This window comes from Staurois parvus, unplaced genomic scaffold (genome assembly GCF_062004578.1).
Source record: "Staurois parvus isolate SC_StPar_1 unplaced genomic scaffold, SC_StPar_1.0 ptg001130l, whole genome shotgun sequence".
NCBI classification, from domain to species: Eukaryota; Metazoa; Chordata; class Amphibia; order Anura; family Ranidae; genus Staurois; species Staurois parvus.
Window position 1 is genome coordinate 1860562 of NW_028318926.1, and position 20502 is coordinate 1881063.

General features: G+C 48.9%; 12 non-coding genes across 12 annotated transcripts; all 12 read right to left on the bottom strand.

Annotated features, from left to right (window-relative positions):
- Window positions 1-396: 396 nt before the first annotated feature.
- TRNAG-GCC (transfer RNA glycine (anticodon GCC)) lies at window positions 397-467 on the bottom strand. The gene has a single exon. It is a non-coding gene; the product is annotated as a tRNA-Gly (tRNA).
- Window positions 468-3053: 2586 nt separating this feature from the next.
- Window positions 3054-3124, bottom strand: TRNAG-GCC (transfer RNA glycine (anticodon GCC)). Its single transcript has one exon. It is a non-coding gene; the product is annotated as a tRNA-Gly (tRNA).
- A 1624-nt stretch (window positions 3125-4748) lies between these two features.
- On the bottom strand, window positions 4749-4821 carry TRNAA-AGC (transfer RNA alanine (anticodon AGC)). Its single transcript has one exon. It is a non-coding gene; the product is annotated as a tRNA-Ala (tRNA).
- An 889-nt stretch (window positions 4822-5710) lies between these two features.
- TRNAG-GCC (transfer RNA glycine (anticodon GCC)) lies at window positions 5711-5781 on the bottom strand. Its single transcript has one exon. It is a non-coding gene; the product is annotated as a tRNA-Gly (tRNA).
- Window positions 5782-7405: 1624 nt separating this feature from the next.
- TRNAA-AGC (transfer RNA alanine (anticodon AGC)) lies at window positions 7406-7478 on the bottom strand. The gene has a single exon. It is a non-coding gene; the product is annotated as a tRNA-Ala (tRNA).
- Window positions 7479-8367: 889 nt separating this feature from the next.
- TRNAG-GCC (transfer RNA glycine (anticodon GCC)) lies at window positions 8368-8438 on the bottom strand. The gene has a single exon. It is a non-coding gene; the product is annotated as a tRNA-Gly (tRNA).
- A 2586-nt stretch (window positions 8439-11024) lies between these two features.
- TRNAG-GCC (transfer RNA glycine (anticodon GCC)) lies at window positions 11025-11095 on the bottom strand. The gene has a single exon. It is a non-coding gene; the product is annotated as a tRNA-Gly (tRNA).
- A 1624-nt stretch (window positions 11096-12719) lies between these two features.
- On the bottom strand, window positions 12720-12792 carry TRNAA-AGC (transfer RNA alanine (anticodon AGC)). The gene has a single exon. It is a non-coding gene; the product is annotated as a tRNA-Ala (tRNA).
- An 889-nt stretch (window positions 12793-13681) lies between these two features.
- Window positions 13682-13752, bottom strand: TRNAG-GCC (transfer RNA glycine (anticodon GCC)). Its single transcript has one exon. It is a non-coding gene; the product is annotated as a tRNA-Gly (tRNA).
- A 1624-nt stretch (window positions 13753-15376) lies between these two features.
- Window positions 15377-15449, bottom strand: TRNAA-AGC (transfer RNA alanine (anticodon AGC)). Its single transcript has one exon. It is a non-coding gene; the product is annotated as a tRNA-Ala (tRNA).
- An 889-nt stretch (window positions 15450-16338) lies between these two features.
- On the bottom strand, window positions 16339-16409 carry TRNAG-GCC (transfer RNA glycine (anticodon GCC)). Its single transcript has one exon. It is a non-coding gene; the product is annotated as a tRNA-Gly (tRNA).
- Window positions 16410-18995: 2586 nt separating this feature from the next.
- On the bottom strand, window positions 18996-19066 carry TRNAG-GCC (transfer RNA glycine (anticodon GCC)). Its single transcript has one exon. It is a non-coding gene; the product is annotated as a tRNA-Gly (tRNA).
- Window positions 19067-20502: the final 1436 nt, after the last annotated feature.

A 20502-nucleotide genomic window follows, 5' to 3' on the forward strand; every position in this document is an offset into this window, starting at 1 on the left:
CCAAGACAGCCTCCATTTTCCCAATTTCAAAGGTTTTCACTCTTCCTCCACAGAGGTCCCTTTTTTCTTTCCTGAGACTTTGGACAGCAGAATCCCTTGGGAAGAAGCTCCTTCTCCAGCCAGTAGCGAGGGTTCTGGTGTTATCCATGGAACCCTTGGTGGCAGAGTGGCACCTCCAAGCATGTCCGTGGGCGACTAACAACCATTTCCTTCGGTATGGCCCCATGGCTTTCCATGATGTCATTTGAAGGAGGTGGTTTCAAAAAGGCTCACACCGACTAGCAGGTTCTAGACAATACACATGAGCCTTGACACCTTCCAAGGTACTGGATATCTGGGGGCGGCGGGATACTGAGCTACCTGTGAGGCGATAGCTGGATAGAAAGTGAGCATAATTGCATTGGCCGGGAATCGAACCCGGGCCTCCCGCGTGGCAGGCGAGAATTCTACCACTGAACCACCAATGCTCTTTGGCAGGACACATGTGGCTTCCCTGGCCTGACAGGTGCTAAAAGGTGCTGCTTTAGGCCATGGTAACCATCTCTGTGAATACATTCAGATGTGGGTCAAGTCCACCCAAAGACATGCCTTTCTTCAGCCGTACACACCACCACTGTGAACATGTAGGACAGCCCATTGCGTCTTTGAGGCTAGAAAGCCTTTCCATTGGAGAAGAAAAGCCCCAAGACTGGGCCAGAGCTTTTTCTAAGTACCTTTGACTTGGGGTTGACTTGTCAAAATCAATGTCAGTGCCTATTAATCTACCTTGCGACTTTGCCGGATGGACCCACTCCCCATTCACATCCGTAGGAGATCTTTAGAGGGGCTCCACATTGGCCTGATGTGAGACTCTGCAAAGTCAATAGGAGCTGCCTGAAACAGAGAGGAACCGATCTTTTCCCATGAAAGCCTTCTATAAGCAGAATGTGGAAAGTGGCCGTGGAGCGGCAGGCGAGGTTGCCTCCCAGCCAAAGAATTTCCTGAAGTTTTTGTCCCGTAGGACCGGTAGCATATTACATCCTCCTATTTTTGCTGGGTCTTCCGGCCTGGAGCAGAGTGGCGCAGCGGAAGCGTGCTGGGCCCATAACCCAGAGGTCGATGGATCGAAACCATCCTCTGCTAAGTTGACCTTTTTCTCTGGCAATCTCTCTTTCTTTGCTTAGGCAAAGGGCTTTCTTTCACCCAGAAAATGCTTTGATTAATCGGGGAGCACACCGCAGACAGCCCGGCAACAAACCCAGCCCTCAATGCGCCAAGTCCCCTACACGTGCTGTCTTTCAGCTCTTTGCTTTCACTTGTCTAATCTGTCCATCCTAAGACAAAACTCATACAATATTCCAACAGTCTGAACTGTGGAATTCATTGATCTATTCATAGATTTCTTGAGGGAGATTGTTGATAAATATTTCTGTCCCAAACAGAGGATCTTCTCCAACCCAGTCTGCACGAGGGCCACCATATTTCCTCTGACCATTGACCTGTACCGGGTTAATATGACATCTTTCCATCCACTCCGCAAGGGAAGATTTATTGTCTTTATACAGAGTTGTAATCCAAGCCTCGCTCTCAGCGTTCATCGCGTTGTTGTCCATCATTGGAGAATGATCTGCTCTCTCCATGGGCCCTAATCAGTGGGCAGAAGGCTAGCCCCTAGTTCCCTCCAAAAGCCCTGTTCTGGTTGGGTCTGTGACACTTCTGTGTCAAGGAAGTGGGACGTGATTGTGGTGATAAAACCAGTGGAAACCTCTCAGCTTCTACATGGCACTTGCACTTTTTGCACTAATGGAATATTGTCTCTTGGCCATGGAAGGCTGGCCGTGCTTTGGGTAATAGATTGCTTTGGTCCAACACTGCCTTGCGCGACTTCTGGCAGGCAAAGCAAGCACTTTATGCTTTGTGTTAGTCCTTCTGTGTCAATTTATGGGCTGAAGCCACATCTGCCCGAGAGTGTCAACGCCATGGCACATGTTACGAGGATGACTCCTGCTTGGCCTTTTGACTAGAGAGGCGAGGCTTTTCCCACAGCGCTCAGTGCCGAACCTGAAGAAAAAAAAAATCCAAAGCAGGTCACCCCACGTGAGGGCTTTCCTTTGGAGGATGCGGGCATTGATCCTGCTACCTCTCGCATGCTAAGCGAGCGCTCTACCACTTGAGCTAATCCCCCTTGGCTCCGGTGCTTTTTTTGCGCTCTCGTTGATCACTGCTCTCTTATGTGCTACGCGGCATAAAGTCCACCATCTGTTTTGTGTAACTGTGTTTCATTCAGCACAGCACAATGCAGCATCCCAGTGCTATATACCACCTGCCAGCAATCAACTCCTTCACTGCCACCAACAATTGCCTCTCTCACTAGCACTGTTGCCAGAGATGCAATCTTCAAGCGCAAAGGATTAAAAATCACCTTTTTACCCCGTACGCTGCTTATTGACATGACACATTAGGTCTACATTCCACAGACTCAAAGCATAGATATATTTCCTCATTTTTTACTACTTGCAGCTTCACATTTAAATGCTGTATATACATCTAAGATCACCCAGAATGCAATCTGGAAACCAACCATCAGATGGCATCAGAACACCTACCACGTTAGATAGCTATATCTCCAGGCACCTCCCCGTGTCAGCATTGATGGGTTAGGCTGTGGCCGCTAGACACCAAGACAGCCTCCATTTTCCCAATTTCAAAGGTTTTCACTCTTCCTCCACAGAGGTCCCTTTTTTCTTTCCTGAGACTTTGGACAGCAGAATCCCTTGGGAAGAAGCTCCTTCTCCAGCCAGTAGCGAGGGTTCTGGTGTTATCCATGGAACCCTTGGTGGCAGAGTGGCACCTCCAAGCATGTCCGTGGGCGACTAACAACCATTTCCTTCGGTATGGCCCCATGGCTTTCCATGATGTCATTTGAAGGAGGTGGTTTCAAAAAGGCTCACACCGACTAGCAGGTTCTAGACAATACACATGAGCCTTGACACCTTCCAAGGTACTGGATATCTGGGGGCGGCGGGATACTGAGCTACCTGTGAGGCGATAGCTGGATAGAAAGTGAGCATAATTGCATTGGCCGGGAATCGAACCCGGGCCTCCCGCGTGGCAGGCGAGAATTCTACCACTGAACCACCAATGCTCTTTGGCAGGACACATGTGGCTTCCCTGGCCTGACAGGTGCTAAAAGGTGCTGCTTTAGGCCATGGTAACCATCTCTGTGAATACATTCAGATGTGGGTCAAGTCCACCCAAAGACATGCCTTTCTTCAGCCGTACACACCACCACTGTGAACATGTAGGACAGCCCATTGCGTCTTTGAGGCTAGAAAGCCTTTCCATTGGAGAAGAAAAGCCCCAAGACTGGGCCAGAGCTTTTTCTAAGTACCTTTGACTTGGGGTTGACTTGTCAAAATCAATGTCAGTGCCTATTAATCTACCTTGCGACTTTGCCGGATGGACCCACTCCCCATTCACATCCGTAGGAGATCTTTAGAGGGGCTCCACATTGGCCTGATGTGAGACTCTGCAAAGTCAATAGGAGCTGCCTGAAACAGAGAGGAACCGATCTTTTCCCATGAAAGCCTTCTATAAGCAGAATGTGGAAAGTGGCCGTGGAGCGGCAGGCGAGGTTGCCTCCCAGCCAAAGAATTTCCTGAAGTTTTTGTCCCGTAGGACCGGTAGCATATTACATCCTCCTATTTTTGCTGGGTCTTCCGGCCTGGAGCAGAGTGGCGCAGCGGAAGCGTGCTGGGCCCATAACCCAGAGGTCGATGGATCGAAACCATCCTCTGCTAAGTTGACCTTTTTCTCTGGCAATCTCTCTTTCTTTGCTTAGGCAAAGGGCTTTCTTTCACCCAGAAAATGCTTTGATTAATCGGGGAGCACACCGCAGACAGCCCGGCAACAAACCCAGCCCTCAATGCGCCAAGTCCCCTACACGTGCTGTCTTTCAGCTCTTTGCTTTCACTTGTCTAATCTGTCCATCCTAAGACAAAACTCATACAATATTCCAACAGTCTGAACTGTGGAATTCATTGATCTATTCATAGATTTCTTGAGGGAGATTGTTGATAAATATTTCTGTCCCAAACAGAGGATCTTCTCCAACCCAGTCTGCACGAGGGCCACCATATTTCCTCTGACCATTGACCTGTACCGGGTTAATATGACATCTTTCCATCCACTCCGCAAGGGAAGATTTATTGTCTTTATACAGAGTTGTAATCCAAGCCTCGCTCTCAGCGTTCATCGCGTTGTTGTCCATCATTGGAGAATGATCTGCTCTCTCCATGGGCCCTAATCAGTGGGCAGAAGGCTAGCCCCTAGTTCCCTCCAAAAGCCCTGTTCTGGTTGGGTCTGTGACACTTCTGTGTCAAGGAAGTGGGACGTGATTGTGGTGATAAAACCAGTGGAAACCTCTCAGCTTCTACATGGCACTTGCACTTTTTGCACTAATGGAATATTGTCTCTTGGCCATGGAAGGCTGGCCGTGCTTTGGGTAATAGATTGCTTTGGTCCAACACTGCCTTGCGCGACTTCTGGCAGGCAAAGCAAGCACTTTATGCTTTGTGTTAGTCCTTCTGTGTCAATTTATGGGCTGAAGCCACATCTGCCCGAGAGTGTCAACGCCATGGCACATGTTACGAGGATGACTCCTGCTTGGCCTTTTGACTAGAGAGGCGAGGCTTTTCCCACAGCGCTCAGTGCCGAGCCTGAAGAAAAAAAAAATCCAAAGCAGGTCACCCCACGTGAGGGCTTTCCTTTGGAGGATGCGGGCATTGATCCCGCTACCTCTCGCATGCTAAGCGAGCGCTCTACCACTTGAGCTAATCCCCCTTGGCTCCGGTGCTTTCTTTGCGCTCTCGTTGATCACTGCTCTCTTATGTGCTACGCGGCATAAAGTCCACCATCTGTTTTGTGTAACTGTGTTTCATTCAGCACAGCACAATGCAGCATCCCAGTGCTATATACCACCTGCCAGCAATCAACTCCTTCACTGCCACCAACAATTGCCTCTCTCACTAGCACTGTTGCCAGAGATGCAATCTTCAAGCGCAAAGGATTAAAAATCACCTTTTTACCCCGTACGCTGCTTATTGACATGACACATTAGGTCTACATTCCACAGACTCAAAGCATAGATATATTTCCTCATTTTTTACTACTTGCAGCTTCACATTTAAATGCTGTATATACATCTAAGATCACCCAGAATGCAATCTGGAAACCAACCATCAGATGGCATCAGAACACCTACCACGTTAGATAGCTATATCTCCAGGCACCTCCCCGTGTCAGCATTGATGGGTTAGGCTGTGGCCGCTAGACACCAAGACAGCCTCCATTTTCCCAATTTCAAAGGTTTTCACTCTTCCTCCACAGAGGTCCCTTTTTTCTTTCCTGAGACTTTGGACAGCAGAATCCCTTGGGAAGAAGCTCCTTCTCCAGCCAGTAGCGAGGGTTCTGGTGTTATCCATGGAACCCTTGGTGGCAGAGTGGCACCTCCAAGCATGTCCGTGGGCGACTAACAACCATTTCCTTCGGTATGGCCCCATGGCTTTCCATGATGTCATTTGAAGGAGGTGGTTTCAAAAAGGCTCACACCGACTAGCAGGTTCTAGACAATACACATGAGCCTTGACACCTTCCAAGGTACTGGATATCTGGGGGCGGCGGGATACTGAGCTACCTGTGAGGCGATAGCTGGATAGAAAGTGAGCATAATTGCATTGGCCGGGAATCGAACCCGGGCCTCCCGCGTGGCAGGCGAGAATTCTACCACTGAACCACCAATGCTCTTTGGCAGGACACATGTGGCTTCCCTGGCCTGACAGGTGCTAAAAGGTGCTGCTTTAGGCCATGGTAACCATCTCTGTGAATACATTCAGATGTGGGTCAAGTCCACCCAAAGACATGCCTTTCTTCAGCCGTACACACCACCACTGTGAACATGTAGGACAGCCCATTGCGTCTTTGAGGCTAGAAAGCCTTTCCATTGGAGAAGAAAAGCCCCAAGACTGGGCCAGAGCTTTTTCTAAGTACCTTTGACTTGGGGTTGACTTGTCAAAATCAATGTCAGTGCCTATTAATCTACCTTGCGACTTTGCCGGATGGACCCACTCCCCATTCACATCCGTAGGAGATCTTTAGAGGGGCTCCACATTGGCCTGATGTGAGACTCTGCAAAGTCAATAGGAGCTGCCTGAAACAGAGAGGAACCGATCTTTTCCCATGAAAGCCTTCTATAAGCAGAATGTGGAAAGTGGCCGTGGAGCGGCAGGCGAGGTTGCCTCCCAGCCAAAGAATTTCCTGAAGTTTTTGTCCCGTAGGACCGGTAGCATATTACATCCTCCTATTTTTGCTGGGTCTTCCGGCCTGGAGCAGAGTGGCGCAGCGGAAGCGTGCTGGGCCCATAACCCAGAGGTCGATGGATCGAAACCATCCTCTGCTAAGTTGACCTTTTTCTCTGGCAATCTCTCTTTCTTTGCTTAGGCAAAGGGCTTTCTTTCACCCAGAAAATGCTTTGATTAATCGGGGAGCACACCGCAGACAGCCCGGCAACAAACCCAGCCCTCAATGCGCCAAGTCCCCTACACGTGCTGTCTTTCAGCTCTTTGCTTTCACTTGTCTAATCTGTCCATCCTAAGACAAAACTCATACAATATTCCAACAGTCTGAACTGTGGAATTCATTGATCTATTCATAGATTTCTTGAGGGAGATTGTTGATAAATATTTCTGTCCCAAACAGAGGATCTTCTCCAACCCAGTCTGCACGAGGGCCACCATATTTCCTCTGACCATTGACCTGTACCGGGTTAATATGACATCTTTCCATCCACTCCGCAAGGGAAGATTTATTGTCTTTATACAGAGTTGTAATCCAAGCCTCGCTCTCAGCGTTCATCGCGTTGTTGTCCATCATTGGAGAATGATCTGCTCTCTCCATGGGCCCTAATCAGTGGGCAGAAGGCTAGCCCCTAGTTCCCTCCAAAAGCCCTGTTCTGGTTGGGTCTGTGACACTTCTGTGTCAAGGAAGTGGGACGTGATTGTGGTGATAAAACCAGTGGAAACCTCTCAGCTTCTACATGGCACTTGCACTTTTTGCACTAATGGAATATTGTCTCTTGGCCATGGAAGGCTGGCCGTGCTTTGGGTAATAGATTGCTTTGGTCCAACACTGCCTTGCGCGACTTCTGGCAGGCAAAGCAAGCACTTTATGCTTTGTGTTAGTCCTTCTGTGTCAATTTATGGGCTGAAGCCACATCTGCCCGAGAGTGTCAACGCCATGGCACATGTTACGAGGATGACTCCTGCTTGGCCTTTTGACTAGAGAGGCGAGGCTTTTCCCACAGCGCTCAGTGCCGAACCTGAAGAAAAAAAAAATCCAAAGCAGGTCACCCCACGTGAGGGCTTTCCTTTGGAGGATGCGGGCATTGATCCCGCTACCTCTCGCATGCTAAGCGAGCGCTCTACCACTTGAGCTAATCCCCCTTGGCTCCGGTGCTTTTTTTGCGCTCTCGTTGATCACTGCTCTCTTATGTGCTACGCGGCATAAAGTCCACCATCTGTTTTGTGTAACTGTGTTTCATTCAGCACAGCACAATGCAGCATCCCAGTGCTATATACCACCTGCCAGCAATCAACTCCTTCACTGCCACCAACAATTGCCTCTCTCACTAGCACTGTTGCCAGAGATGCAATCTTCAAGCGCAAAGGATTAAAAATCACCTTTTTACCCCGTACGCTGCTTATTGACATGACACATTAGGTCTACATTCCACAGACTCAAAGCATAGATATATTTCCTCATTTTTTACTACTTGCAGCTTCACATTTAAATGCTGTATATACATCTAAGATCACCCAGAATGCAATCTGGAAACCAACCATCAGATGGCATCAGAACACCTACCACGTTAGATAGCTATATCTCCAGGCACCTCCCCGTGTCAGCATTGATGGGTTAGGCTGTGGCCGCTAGACACCAAGACAGCCTCCATTTTCCCAATTTCAAAGGTTTTCACTCTTCCTCCACAGAGGTCCCTTTTTTCTTTCCTGAGACTTTGGACAGCAGAATCCCTTGGGAAGAAGCTCCTTCTCCAGCCAGTAGCGAGGGTTCTGGTGTTATCCATGGAACCCTTGGTGGCAGAGTGGCACCTCCAAGCATGTCCGTGGGCGACTAACAACCATTTCCTTCGGTATGGCCCCATGGCTTTCCATGATGTCATTTGAAGGAGGTGGTTTCAAAAAGGCTCACACCGACTAGCAGGTTCTAGACAATACACATGAGCCTTGACACCTTCCAAGGTACTGGATATCTGGGGGCGGCGGGATACTGAGCTACCTGTGAGGCGATAGCTGGATAGAAAGTGAGCATAATTGCATTGGCCGGGAATCGAACCCGGGCCTCCCGCGTGGCAGGCGAGAATTCTACCACTGAACCACCAATGCTCTTTGGCAGGACACATGTGGCTTCCCTGGCCTGACAGGTGCTAAAAGGTGCTGCTTTAGGCCATGGTAACCATCTCTGTGAATACATTCAGATGTGGGTCAAGTCCACCCAAAGACATGCCTTTCTTCAGCCGTACACACCACCACTGTGAACATGTAGGACAGCCCATTGCGTCTTTGAGGCTAGAAAGCCTTTCCATTGGAGAAGAAAAGCCCCAAGACTGGGCCAGAGCTTTTTCTAAGTACCTTTGACTTGGGGTTGACTTGTCAAAATCAATGTCAGTGCCTATTAATCTACCTTGCGACTTTGCCGGATGGACCCACTCCCCATTCACATCCGTAGGAGATCTTTAGAGGGGCTCCACATTGGCCTGATGTGAGACTCTGCAAAGTCAATAGGAGCTGCCTGAAACAGAGAGGAACCGATCTTTTCCCATGAAAGCCTTCTATAAGCAGAATGTGGAAAGTGGCCGTGGAGCGGCAGGCGAGGTTGCCTCCCAGCCAAAGAATTTCCTGAAGTTTTTGTCCCGTAGGACCGGTAGCATATTACATCCTCCTATTTTTGCTGGGTCTTCCGGCCTGGAGCAGAGTGGCGCAGCGGAAGCGTGCTGGGCCCATAACCCAGAGGTCGATGGATCGAAACCATCCTCTGCTAAGTTGACCTTTTTCTCTGGCAATCTCTCTTTCTTTGCTTAGGCAAAGGGCTTTCTTTCACCCAGAAAATGCTTTGATTAATCGGGGAGCACACCGCAGACAGCCCGGCAACAAACCCAGCCCTCAATGCGCCAAGTCCCCTACACGTGCTGTCTTTCAGCTCTTTGCTTTCACTTGTCTAATCTGTCCATCCTAAGACAAAACTCATACAATATTCCAACAGTCTGAACTGTGGAATTCATTGATCTATTCATAGATTTCTTGAGGGAGATTGTTGATAAATATTTCTGTCCCAAACAGAGGATCTTCTCCAACCCAGTCTGCACGAGGGCCACCATATTTCCTCTGACCATTGACCTGTACCGGGTTAATATGACATCTTTCCATCCACTCCGCAAGGGAAGATTTATTGTCTTTATACAGAGTTGTAATCCAAGCCTCGCTCTCAGCGTTCATCGCGTTGTTGTCCATCATTGGAGAATGATCTGCTCTCTCCATGGGCCCTAATCAGTGGGCAGAAGGCTAGCCCCTAGTTCCCTCCAAAAGCCCTGTTCTGGTTGGGTCTGTGACACTTCTGTGTCAAGGAAGTGGGACGTGATTGTGGTGATAAAACCAGTGGAAACCTCTCAGCTTCTACATGGCACTTGCACTTTTTGCACTAATGGAATATTGTCTCTTGGCCATGGAAGGCTGGCCGTGCTTTGGGTAATAGATTGCTTTGGTCCAACACTGCCTTGCGCGACTTCTGGCAGGCAAAGCAAGCACTTTATGCTTTGTGTTAGTCCTTCTGTGTCAATTTATGGGCTGAAGCCACATCTGCCCGAGAGTGTCAACGCCATGGCACATGTTACGAGGATGACTCCTGCTTGGCCTTTTGACTAGAGAGGCGAGGCTTTTCCCACAGCGCTCAGTGCCGAACCTGAAGAAAAAAAAAATCCAAAGCAGGTCACCCCACGTGAGGGCTTTCCTTTGGAGGATGCGGGCATTGATCCTGCTACCTCTCGCATGCTAAGCGAGCGCTCTACCACTTGAGCTAATCCCCCTTGGCTCCGGTGCTTTTTTTGCGCTCTCGTTGATCACTGCTCTCTTATGTGCTACGCGGCATAAAGTCCACCATCTGTTTTGTGTAACTGTGTTTCATTCAGCACAGCACAATGCAGCATCCCAGTGCTATATACCACCTGCCAGCAATCAACTCCTTCACTGCCACCAACAATTGCCTCTCTCACTAGCACTGTTGCCAGAGATGCAATCTTCAAGCGCAAAGGATTAAAAATCACCTTTTTACCCCGTACGCTGCTTATTGACATGACACATTAGGTCTACATTCCACAGACTCAAAGCATAGATATATTTCCTCATTTTTTACTACTTGCAGCTTCACATTTAAATGCTGTATATACATCTAAGATCACCCAGAATGCAATCTGGAAACCAACCATCAGATGGCATCAGAACACCTACCACGTTAGATAGCTATATCTCCAGGCACCTCCCCGTGTCAGCATTGATGGGTTAGGCTGTGGCCGCTAGACACCAAGACAGCCTCCATTTTCCCAATTTCAAAGGTTTTCACTCTTCCTCCACAGAGGTCCCTTTTTTCTTTCCTGAGACTTTGGACAGCAGAATCCCTTGGGAAGAAGCTCCTTCTCCAGCCAGTAGCGAGGGTTCTGGTGTTATCCATGGAACCCTTGGTGGCAGAGTGGCACCTCCAAGCATGTCCGTGGGCGACTAACAACCATTTCCTTCGGTATGGCCCCATGGCTTTCCATGATGTCATTTGAAGGAGGTGGTTTCAAAAAGGCTCACACCGACTAGCAGGTTCTAGACAATACACATGAGCCTTGACACCTTCCAAGGTACTGGATATCTGGGGGCGGCGGGATACTGAGCTACCTGTGAGGCGATAGCTGGATAGAAAGTGAGCATAATTGCATTGGCCGGGAATCGAACCCGGGCCTCCCGCGTGGCAGGCGAGAATTCTACCACTGAACCACCAATGCTCTTTGGCAGGACACATGTGGCTTCCCTGGCCTGACAGGTGCTAAAAGGTGCTGCTTTAGGCCATGGTAACCATCTCTGTGAATACATTCAGATGTGGGTCAAGTCCACCCAAAGACATGCCTTTCTTCAGCCGTACACACCACCACTGTGAACATGTAGGACAGCCCATTGCGTCTTTGAGGCTAGAAAGCCTTTCCATTGGAGAAGAAAAGCCCCAAGACTGGGCCAGAGCTTTTTCTAAGTACCTTTGACTTGGGGTTGACTTGTCAAAATCAATGTCAGTGCCTATTAATCTACCTTGCGACTTTGCCGGATGGACCCACTCCCCATTCACATCCGTAGGAGATCTTTAGAGGGGCTCCACATTGGCCTGATGTGAGACTCTGCAAAGTCAATAGGAGCTGCCTGAAACAGAGAGGAACCGATCTTTTCCCATGAAAGCCTTCTATAAGCAGAATGTGGAAAGTGGCCGTGGAGCGGCAGGCGAGGTTGCCTCCCAGCCAAAGAATTTCCTGAAGTTTTTGTCCCGTAGGACCGGTAGCATATTACATCCTCCTATTTTTGCTGGGTCTTCCGGCCTGGAGCAGAGTGGCGCAGCGGAAGCGTGCTGGGCCCATAACCCAGAGGTCGATGGATCGAAACCATCCTCTGCTAAGTTGACCTTTTTCTCTGGCAATCTCTCTTTCTTTGCTTAGGCAAAGGGCTTTCTTTCACCCAGAAAATGCTTTGATTAATCGGGGAGCACACCGCAGACAGCCCGGCAACAAACCCAGCCCTCAATGCGCCAAGTCCCCTACACGTGCTGTCTTTCAGCTCTTTGCTTTCACTTGTCTAATCTGTCCATCCTAAGACAAAACTCATACAATATTCCAACAGTCTGAACTGTGGAATTCATTGATCTATTCATAGATTTCTTGAGGGAGATTGTTGATAAATATTTCTGTCCCAAACAGAGGATCTTCTCCAACCCAGTCTGCACGAGGGCCACCATATTTCCTCTGACCATTGACCTGTACCGGGTTAATATGACATCTTTCCATCCACTCCGCAAGGGAAGATTTATTGTCTTTATACAGAGTTGTAATCCAAGCCTCGCTCTCAGCGTTCATCGCGTTGTTGTCCATCATTGGAGAATGATCTGCTCTCTCCATGGGCCCTAATCAGTGGGCAGAAGGCTAGCCCCTAGTTCCCTCCAAAAGCCCTGTTCTGGTTGGGTCTGTGACACTTCTGTGTCAAGGAAGTGGGACGTGATTGTGGTGATAAAACCAGTGGAAACCTCTCAGCTTCTACATGGCACTTGCACTTTTTGCACTAATGGAATATTGTCTCTTGGCCATGGAAGGCTGGCCGTGCTTTGGGTAATAGATTGCTTTGGTCCAACACTGCCTTGCGCGACTTCTGGCAGGCAAAGCAAGCACTTTATGCTTTGTGTTAGTCCTTCTGTGTCAATTTATGGGCTGAAGCCACATCTGCCCGAGAGTGTCAACGCCATGGCACATGTTACGAGGATGACTCCTGCTTGGCCTTTTGACTAGAGAGGCGAGGCTTTTCCCACAGCGCTCAGTGCCGAACCTGAAGAAAAAAAAAATCCAAAGCAGGTCACCCCACGTGAGGGCTTTCCTTTGGAGGATGCGGGCATTGATCCCGCTACCTCTCGCATGCTAAGCGAGCGCTCTACCACTTGAGCTAATCCCCCTTGGCTCCGGTGCTTTTTTTGCGCTCTCGTTGATCACTGCTCTCTTATGTGCTACGCGGCATAAAGTCCACCATCTGTTTTGTGTAACTGTGTTTCATTCAGCACAGCACAATGCAGCATCCCAGTGCTATATACCACCTGCCAGCAATCAACTCCTTCACTGCCACCAACAATTGCCTCTCTCACTAGCACTGTTGCCAGAGATGCAATCTTCAAGCGCAAAGGATTAAAAATCACCTTTTTACCCCGTACGCTGCTTATTGACATGACACATTAGGTCTACATTCCACAGACTCAAAGCATAGATATATTTCCTCATTTTTTACTACTTGCAGCTTCACATTTAAATGCTGTATATACATCTAAGATCACCCAGAATGCAATCTGGAAACCAACCATCAGATGGCATCAGAACACCTACCACGTTAGATAGCTATATCTCCAGGCACCTCCCCGTGTCAGCATTGATGGGTTAGGCTGTGGCTGCTAGACACCAAGACAGCCTCCATTTTCCCAATTTCAAAGGTTTTCACTCTTCCTCCACAGAGGTCCCTTTTTTCTTTCCTGAGACTTTGGACAGCAGAATCCATTGGGAAGAAGCTCCTTCTCCAGCCAGTAGCGAGGGTTCTGGTGTTATCCATGGAACCCTTGGTGGCAGAGTGGCACCTCCAAGCATGTCCGTGGGCGACTAACAACCATTTCCTTCGGTATGGCCCCATGGCTTTCCATGATGTCATTTGAAGGAGGTGGTTTCAAAAAGGCTCACACCGACTAGCAGGTTCTAGACAATACACATGAGCCTTGACACCTTCCAAGGTACTGGATATCTGGGGGCGGCGGGATACTGAGCTACCTGTGAGGCGATAGCTGGATAGAAAGTGAGCATAATTGCATTGGCCGGGAATCGAACCCGGGCCTCCCGCGTGGCAGGCGAGAATTCTACCACTGAACCACCAATGCTCTTTGGCAGGGCACATGTGGCTTCCCTGGCCTGACAGGTGCTAAAAGGTGCTGCTTTAGGCCATGGTAACCATCTCTGTGAATACATTCAGATGTGGGTCAAGTCCACCCAAAGACATGCCTTTCTTCAGCCGTACACACCACCACTGTGAACATGTAGGACAGCCCATTGCGTCTTTGAGGCTAGAAAGCCTTTCCATTGGAGAAGAAAAGCCCCAAGACTGGGCCAGAGCTTTTTCTAAGTACCTTTGACTTGGGGTTGACTTGTCAAAATCAATGTCAGTGCCTATTAATCTACCTTGCGACTTTGCCGGATGGACCCACTCCCCATTCACATCCGTAGGAGATCTTTAGAGGGGCTCCACATTGGCCTGATGTGAGACTCTGCAAAGTCAATAGGAGCTGCCTGAAACAGAGAGGAACCGATCTTTTCCCATGAAAGCCTTCTATAAGCAGAATGTGGAAAGTGGCCGTGGAGCGGCAGGCGAGGTTTCCTCCCAGCCAAAGAATTTCCTGAAGTTTTTGTCCCGTAGGACCGGTAGCATATTACATCCTCCTATTTTTGCTGGGTCTTCCGGCCTGGAGCAGAGTGGCGCAGCGGAAGCGTGCTGGGCCCATAACCCAGAGGTCGATGGATCGAAACCATCCTCTGCTAAGTTGACCTTTTTCTCTGGCAATCTCTCTTTCTTTGCTTAGGCAAAGGGCTTTCTTTCACCCAGAAAATGCTTTGATTAATCGGGGAGCACACCGCAGACAGCCCGGCAACAAACCCAGCCCTCAATGAGCCAAGTCCCCTACACGTGCTGTCTTTCAGCTCTTTGCTTTCACTTGTCTAATCTGTCCATCCTAAGACAAAACTCATACAATATTCCAACAGTCTGAACTGTGGAATTCATTGATCTATTCATAGATTTCTTGAGGGAGATTGTTGATAAATATTTCTGTCCCAAACAGAGGATCTTCTCCAACCCAGTCTGCACGAGGGCCACCATATTTCCTCTGACCATTGACCTGTACCGGGTTAATATGACATCTTTCCATCCACTCCGCAAGGGAAGATTTATTGTCTTTATACAGAGTTGTAATCCAAGCCTCGCTCTCAGCGTTCATCGCGTTGTTGTCCATCATTGGAGAATGATCTGCTCTCTCCATGGGCCCTAATCAGTGGGCAGAAGGCTAGCCCCTAGTTCCCTCCAAAAGCCCTGTTCTGGTTGGGTCTGTGACACTTCTGTGTCAAGGAAGTGGGACGTGATTGTGGTGATAAAACCAGTGGAAACCTCTCAGCTTCTACATGGCACTTGCACTTTTTGCACTAATGGAATATTGTCTCTTGGCCATGGAAGGCTGGCCGTGCTTTGGGTAATAGATTGCTTTGGTCCAACACTGCCTTGCGCGACTTCTGGCAGGCAAAGCAAGCACTTTATGCTTTGTGTTAGTCCTTCTGTGTCAATTTATGGGCTGAAGCCACATCTGCCCGAGAGTGTCAACGCCATGGCACATGTTACGAGGATGACTCCTGCTTGGCCTTTTGACTAGAGAGGCGAGGCTTTTCCCACAGCGCTCAGTGCCGAGCCTGAAGAAAAAAAAAATCCAAAGCAGGTCACCCCACGTGAGGGCTTTCCTTTGGAGGATGCGGGCATTGATCCCGCTACCTCTCGCATGCTAAGCGAGCGCTCTACCACTTGAGCTAATCCCCCTTGGCTCCGGTGCTTTCTTTGCGCTCTTGTTGATCACTGCTCTCTTATGTGCTACGCGGCATAAAGTCCACCATCTGTTTTGTGTAACTGTGTTTCATTCAGCACAGCACAATGCAGCATCCCAGTGCTATATACCACCTGCCAGCAATCAACTCCTTCACTGCCACCAACAATTGCCTCTCTCACTAGCACTGTTGCCAGAGATGCAATCTTCAAGCGCAAAGGATTAAAAATCACCTTTTTACCCCGTACGCTGCTTATTGACATGACACATTAGGTCTACATTCCACAGACTCAAAGCATAGATATATTTCCTCATTTTTTACTACTTGCAGCTTCACATTTAAATGCTGTATATACATCTAAGATCACCCAGAATGCAATCTGGAAACCAACCATCAGATGGCATCAGAACACCTACCACGTTAGATAGCTATATCTCCAGGCACCTCCCCGTGTCAGCATTGATGGGTTAGGCTGTGGCCGCTAGACACCAAGACAGCCTCCATTTTCCCAATTTCAAAGGTTTTCACTCTTCCTCCACAGAGGTCCCTTTTTTCTTTCCTGAGACTTTGGACAGCAGAATCCCTTGGGAAGAAGCTCCTTCTCCAGCCAGTAGCGAGGGTTCTGGTGTTATCCATGGAACCCTTGGTGGCAGAGTGGCACCTCCAAGCATGTCCGTGGGCGACTAACAACCATTTCCTTCGGTATGGCCCCATGGCTTTCCATGATGTCATTTGAAGGAGGTGGTTTCAAAAAGGCTCACACCGACTAGCAGGTTCTAGACAATACACATGAGCCTTGACACCTTCCAAGGTACTGGATATCTGGGGGCGGCGGGATACTGAGCTACCTGTGAGGCGATAGCTGGATAGAAAGTGAGCATAATTGCATTGGCCGGGAATCGAACCCGGGCCTCCCGCGTGGCAGGCGAGAATTCTACCACTGAACCACCAATGCTCTTTGGCAGGACACATGTGGCTTCCCTGGCCTGACAGGTGCTAAAAGGTGCTGCTTTAGGCCATGGTAACCATCTCTGTGAATACATTCAGATGTGGGTCAAGTCCACCCAAAGACATGCCTTTCTTCAGCCGTACACACCACCACTGTGAACATGTAGGACAGCCCATTGCGTCTTTGAGGCTAGAAAGCCTTTCCATTGGAGAAGAAAAGCCCCAAGACTGGGCCAGAGCTTTTTCTAAGTACCTTTGACTTGGGGTTGACTTGTCAAAATCAATGTCAGTGCCTATTAATCTACCTTGCGACTTTGCCGGATGGACCCACTCCCCATTCACATCCGTAGGAGATCTTTAGAGGGGCTCCACATTGGCCTGATGTGAGACTCTGCAAAGTCAATAGGAGCTGCCTGAAACAGAGAGGAACCGATCTTTTCCCATGAAAGCCTTCTATAAGCAGAATGTAGAAAGTGGCCGTGGAGCGGCAGGCGAGGTTGCCTCCCAGCCAAAGAATTTCCTGAAGTTTTTGTCCCGTAGGACCGGTAGCATATTACATCCTCCTATTTTTGCTGGGTCTTCCGGCCTGGAGCAGAGTGGCGCAGCGGAAGCGTGCTGGGCCCATAACCCAGAGGTCGATGGATCGAAACCATCCTCTGCTAAGTTGACCTTTTTCTCTGGCAATCTCTCTTTCTTTGCTTAGGCAAAGGGCTTTCTTTCACCCAGAAAATGCTTTGATTAATCGGGGAGCACACCGCAGACAGCCCGGCAACAAACCCAGCCCTCAATGAGCCAAGTCCCCTACACGTGCTGTCTTTCAGCTCTTTGCTTTCACTTGTCTAATCTGTCCATCCTAAGACAAAACTCATACAATATTCCAACAGTCTGAACTGTGGAATTCATTGATCTATTCATAGATTTCTTGAGGGAGATTGTTGATAAATATTTCTGTCCCAAACAGAGGATCTTCTCCAACCCAGTCTGCACGAGGGCCACCATATTTCCTCTGACCATTGACCTGTACCGGGTTAATATGACATCTTTCCATCCACTCCGCAAGGGAAGATTTATTGTCTTTATACAGAGTTGTAATCCAAGCCTCGCTCTCAGCGTTCATCGCGTTGTTGTCCATCATTGGAGAATGATCTGCTCTCTCCATGGGCCCTAATCAGTGGGCAGAAGGCTAGCCCCTAGTTCCCTCCAAAAGCCCTGTTCTGGTTGGGTCTGTGACACTTCTGTGTCAAGGAAGTGGGACGTGATTGTGGTGATAAAACCAGTGGAAACCTCTCAGCTTCTACATGGCACTTGCACTTTTTGCACTAATGGAATATTGTCTCTTGGCCATGGAAGGCTGGCCGTGCTTTGGGTAATAGATTGCTTTGGTCCAACACTGCCTTGCGCGACTTCTGGCAGGCAAAGCAAGCACTTTATGCTTTGTGTTAGTCCTTCTGTGTCAATTTATGGGCTGAAGCCACATCTGCCCGAGAGTGTCAACACCATGGCACATGTTACGAGGATGACTCCTGCTTGGCCTTTTGACTAGAGAGGCGAGGCTTTTCCCACAGCGCTCAGTGCCGAGCCTGAAGAAAAAAAAAATCCAAAGCAGGTCACCCCACGTGAGGGCTTTCCTTTGGAGGATGCGGGCATTGATCCCGCTACCTCTCGCATGCTAAGCGAGCGCTCTACCACTTGAGCTAGTCCCCTTTGGCTCCAGTGCTTTATTTGCGCTCTTGTTGATCACTGCTCTCTTATGTGCTATGCGGCATAAAGTCCACCATCTGTTTTGTGTAACTGTGTTTCATTCAGCACAGCACAATGCAGCATCCCAGTGCTATATACCACCTGCCAGCAATCAACTCCTTCACTGCCACCAACAATTGCCTCTCTCACTAGCACTGTTGCCAGAGATGCAATCTTCAAGCGCAAAGGATTAAAAATCACCTTTTTACCCCGTACGCTGCTTATTGACATGACACATTGGGTCTACATTCCACAGACTCAAAGCATAGATATATTTCCTCATTTTTTACTACTTGCAGCTTCACATTTAAATGCTGTATATACATCTAAGATCACCCAGAATGCAATCTGGAAACCAACCATCAGATGGCATCAGAACACCTACCACGTTAGATAGCTATATCTCCAGGCACCACCCCGTGTCAGCATTGATGGGTTAGGCTGTGGCCGCTAGACACCAAGACAGCCTCCATTTTCCCAATTTCAAAGGTTTTCACTCTTCCTCCACAGAGATCCCTTTTTTCTTTCCTGAGACTTTGGACAGCAGAATCCCTTGGGAAGAAGCTCCTTCTCCAGCCAGTAGCGAGGGTTCTGGTGTTATCCATGGAACCCTTGGTGGCAGAGTGGCACCTCCAAGCATGTCCGTGGGCGACTAACAACCATTTCCTTCGGTATGGCCCCATGGCTTTCCATGATGTCATTTGAAGGAGGTGGTTTCAAAAAGGCTCACACCGACTAGCAGGTTCTAGACAATACACATGAGCCTTGACACCTTCCAAGGTACTGGATATCTGGGGGCGGCAGGATACTGAGCTACCTGTGAGGCGATAGATAGATAGAAAGTGAGCATAATTGCATTGGCCGGGAATTGAACCCGGGCCTCCCGCGTGGCAGGCGAGAATTCTACCACTGAACCACCAACGCTCTTTGGCAGGGCACACGTGGCTTCCCTGGCCTGACAGGTGCTAAAAGGTGCTGCTTTAGGCCATGGTAACCATCTCTGTGAATACATTCAGATGTGGGTCAAGTCCACCCAAAGACATGCCTTTCTTCAGCCGTACACACCACCACTGTGAACATGTAGGACAGCCCATTGCGTCTTTGAGGCTAGAAAGCCTTTCCATTGGAGAAGAAAAGCCCCAAGACTGGGCCAGAGCTTTTTCTAAGTACCTTTGACTTGGGGTTGACTTGTCAAAATCAATGTCAGTGCCTATTAATCTACCTTGCGACTTTGCCGGATGGACCCACTCCCCATTCACATCCGTAGGAGATCTTCAGAGGGGCTCCACATTGGCCTGATGTGAGACTCTGCAAAGTCAATAGGAGCTGCCTGAAACAGAGAGGAACAGATCTTTATCCGCTGAAAGCCTCCTATAAGCAGAATGTGGAAAGTGGCAGTCAAGCGCCAGGCGAGGTTGCCTCCCAGCCAAAGAATTTCCTGGAGTTTTTGTCCCATAGGACCGGTAGCATATTATATCCTCCTATTTTTGCTGGGTCTTCTGGCCTGGAGCAGAGTGGCGCAGCGGAAGCGTGCTGGGCCCATAACCCAGAGGTCGATGGATCGAAACCATCCTCTGCTAACTTGGCTTTTTCCTCTGGCAATCTCTGTTTCCTTGCTTAGGCAAAGGGCTTTCTTTCACCCACAAAATGCTTGGATTAATCAGGGAGCGCACCGCAGACAGCCCGGCAACAAACCCACCTCTCAATGCACCAAGTCCCTTACACATGCTGTCTTTAAGGTGTTTTTGCTCTCGCTTGTATCATCTGTCCATCCTAAGACAAAACTCATACAATATTCCAACAGTCTGAACTGTGGAATTCATTGATATATTCGTAGATTTCTTGAGGGAGATTGTTGAAAAATATTTCTGTCCCAAACAGAGGATCTTCTCCAACCCAGTCTGCACGAGGGCCACCATATTTCCTCTTACCATTGACCTGTACCAGGTTAATATGACATCTTTCCATCCACTCCGCAAGGGAAGATTTATTGTCTTTATACAGAGTTGTAATCCAAGCCTCGCTCTCAGCGTTCATCGCGTTGTTGTCCATCATTGGAGAATGATCTGCTCTCTCCATGGGCCCTAATCAGTGGGCAGAAGGCTAGCCCCTAGTTCCCTCCAAATGCCCTGTTCTGGTTGAGTCTGTCACACTTCTGTGTCAAGGAAGTGGGACGTGATTGTGGTGATAAAACCAGTGGAAACCTCTCAGCTTCTACATGGCACTTGCACTTTTTGCACTAATGGAATATTGTCTCTTGGCCATGGAAGGCTGGCCGTGCTTTGGGTAATAGATTGCTTTGGTCCAACACTGCCTTGCGCGACTTCTGGCAGGCAAAGCAAGCACTTTATGCTTTGTGT